At 42.8% G+C, this 3,620-nt stretch overlaps 1 pseudogene; it reads right to left on the minus strand.

Annotated features, from left to right (window-relative positions):
• Positions 1 to 325: 325 nt before the first annotated feature.
• Positions 326 to 921, minus strand: LOC138847757 (protein LSM12 pseudogene; annotated as a pseudogene).
• Between the last annotated feature and the right edge of the window lie 2,699 nt (positions 922 to 3,620).

Consider the following 3,620-nt stretch of genomic DNA (forward strand, 5'->3'; position numbering starts at 1 on the left):
TTTTAGCAACCGTGTATCCCCCCTCCTAATTCTGTGGTTTTTGCCTTTATAAACCCTGTGCTTTAGTTCCTCGGGGCTCCTCTGTTCTTGCACGTTCAGAGAGCCCCAGCATGCTGGATCAATAAACCCTTAACCCTTTGCTTATTGCATGAGAGAGTCTCTTGGAGTCATTCTTGGGGGTGGCAGACTTTTTTTTAAACTCTAACAGACCCTCTGTTAACAAGAGCCAACAGGAAATACAGGATCCCTTCCCTCCCGGCCTGCCTCCGCCGAAGCCACCGCCCTGTGGGGCAGGATGCTGGAAGAGTCCTGGGTGTGTGTGGACTCAGGACAGGGCAGCCTCCTTCTGTGGTTGCTGGGCTTGTGAACACTGCAGGATCTTTTGGCTTTCCACGTCTCTAAAATGCTTTTCAACTATTTTGCGTACATGGCTCAGTGCACTCCCCTCTTTGCCTTTACAGTTTTCCACTTGATATGGGGGTGTAATAACAACTTCTTCCATAACTACAATGTTTTTTTCTTGCCACTTACAGTCTTTATTGGTCTTGTGGATGGTCTGGAAGAGCTGCTGGCCCTCTAGGCAGACACCAGCACTGATGGCATAGGCCTGGCTCAGCTTCTTGTCCTTCTCCATCCACGCTTTGCTGGCAAGCTTACTGATATTGAGTGAAGCTAAGGGAGGAGGGGTTTCTGTGCGGTCGTTCATAATTTCCACTTCTGAAACATACTGTAAGTTTATGAGCAAGATGTCTGTGTGGTTGGGCTTTCCGCTGGAAGAGGGACATTTTAAAGCCAGCATTTTGGACTGGTAGTCGAAGGCTACCACCTCGCCCTGCAACCGCTGCTCCTGGCACGTCTGGCACAACACCTGGCTCCCATCGCTGAAGTACTCGCCCCAAGGAGCTGCCATCTTGGGAGAGCAGCCGCAGCCAGCCTGAAGTAAGCATTCTAAACATTAAGGAAATGTATTTCCCCTGTTGAATCATAGAAACTTTGGATTTGTTTAAAATCTATTAAGAAAACCTGCTTATCTAAATAATTTTTAAATGTCAATTTATAGAAAGAGGGACTGCAATAATCAGGTAAGTTTAATTGGAGAGAAAGAATACCCTTGGACCTGGGATGCAGTCAGGTCCTCACACATCCTGGGGAAGAAACTCAGAATCATGCACAAGGATGATTCAAATCCTGGCATCAGGAGAGATAATTCACAGATGTCCATCTCCACGCATCCTTTATAATCTATTTCCCAGTCACAGGCACAGAGCATCAGGGCAGGGTGCTTTCCTGATTTCCTGGGATGGAGAGGGATAAAGCAATAAAATGACCAGAGGTCTGACCTTTCCTGACAACAGAGACACAAAGGCGAGTTCTTGGCAAAGTGACTGACTTAGAAATGTCTCAATTTTGCTACTAGCTGTGTCTTTGAATCACTAGACTGTCACACACATTAAATAGGCTGAGGACACAGCTATTCTGGGACTTGGTTGTGCCCTACACAGAGACCAGTTCTCCCTGCAGAGGGCTGACCCTGCAGACAGTATCTACCCCATGTTCTCCCTATTTCAGCTGACACTCTGGTCTCTGACTCAATGCTGGAGATATCTTGACATGTCATCATCTCTGATTTTTCTCTACCTACAGCTCTACCACTTGCACACTTCAGTGGATCTGAAGGTCAGCAGCTGCCAAAATTCTCTGAAAATAAATGTCTACAAAGATGGTCTGTAGAAAGAGGCACAACTCGATGCTTATATTCAAGCCAGGAAATACAGTGTCAGCATTTTGGCAAATTGAAGATCGTGTGTATGTGTTAGGTATCATTGTGACTGCATGTGAGTGTATTTTTGTGCCTGTGTGTTCTGTCCCTATTGGTAATTCTGAAAAATGTATTGGAGGAAGGCAGACCAATGAAATCAGAGGTCCTCACCCTTGTTGTGCTTCTATAGAATTTCCCATTTGCTCTCCAGCCTTTTAGAAGCATAGGGCAGGTATCAAGATTTTTGTGTCCACCCCATGAGCACATCCCTTTGATCCAACTCTTGGGGTCTTGGCATTGGTGAGACTGTTGGGACCCAGAACCACTACTGCCACTGTCCAGATCTGCCAGGAGAGGTGCCTATCTATTCTGATATATGCACTACCTCATTAAATGTTGTTGCCTTTCTCATCATTGTTCCACCTAATGCCTGACAATCTAGAACCTCTATTTCACTTTGTTACCCTTTGGAATGAGCTTCTTTCACTGCCCAATATTTCCCTGTTTACCAAGGTTGTAGCTTGTATCATTGTGTTGATGTTTTTCTCATAACACTTAGGCCTACTTTTTGTATTAGTATATTTCTGTTTGCTCTTAATAAGACAGGAATTTAATGAGTGTATATTCTTCAGTCTTCAGGTTTTCTACTAACTTTATGCATGGTATAGAATAGCTGACAACTTCCCATTTGGGGAAAGCAGATTAAGTTATTCAATATTCAGCTGATAGCAAGAGCTAAAAGTAACCCTGGGGTGAACAAATGTATCCTCCATAATAAAAAAGTGTATCACTAAGGTAAAATGATTAAAGAAAAATTTAATTCATCACTCCTATCATTAAAATAAATATAATGACATATTGGAAGACTCCGTTGCATAATTATTTTTTTTGACAGGCAGAGTTAGACAGTGAGAGAGAGAGAGACAGAGAGAAAGGTCTTCCTTTTTCCATTGGTTCACCCCCCAAGCGGCTGCAATGGTCAGCACGTTGTGGCCAGTATGCTGCACCAATCCGAAGCCAGGAGCCAGGTGCTTCACCCTGGTCTCCCACATGGTTGCAGAGCCCAAGGACATGGTCCATCCCCCACTGCACTCCTGGGCCACAGCAGAGAGCTGGACTGGAAGAGGAGCAACCGGGACAGAATCCGGCGCCACAACTGGGACTAGAACCTGGGGTGCTGGCACTGCAGGCAGAGGATTAGCCTAGTGAGCCGTGGCACCAGCCCATAGCATAATTTTGGTACCACATTTATTTAGTGTCCAACAAGTAATTGCTCCTTGTGAACAGAACACCAATTTTGGTTCAGGTGTGTATGGGAAAGCAATATTTGTTTAGAACACAGAAAAAAATTTTTAATAGATATGTAATGATACTATGTGCAACATAATATGACAAAATAGGAAAGTATCTTTATGCTAAAAAGGAAACACCGTCATCTTGATACTGTAAAAATTTTCATATGATGGAGCAAAAGTGCTATGGCACTTTATTATTTAATTCAACACTGAAAACTAAGAATCAATGTACTCCAACTGAAAAATGATTGGATAAATGTATTCTCCCTGCATAGTGAACAAGTAACAGTTTACTTGACGTTCAAATTATGGATGAAATGTGGGAAATTAGAAAAGTCCAGATTTCCAAGGAAAGGGGAACAAAGAAATTCATAGAGAGAAAACAGAACATCTGTTCTCTTCTTCACAATAACATAAACACATTTTAAATTGCAAAAATTCATATTTTTGCCTAAGAAATATGGCAATCTATAGTGAAGGTTCCATTGTAAAATGTGAAAAGACATAGATAAACTCAGTACCCAGGAAATCAATAAATGAAGATGAAGTGAACATTGTGAATTATC

This window comes from Oryctolagus cuniculus, chromosome 16, assembly GCF_051225735.1.
Source record: "Oryctolagus cuniculus isolate XC-2025 breed Fujian yellow rabbit chromosome 16, ASM5122573v1, whole genome shotgun sequence".
In the NCBI taxonomy this organism is placed as follows: Eukaryota; Metazoa; Chordata; class Mammalia; order Lagomorpha; family Leporidae; genus Oryctolagus; species Oryctolagus cuniculus.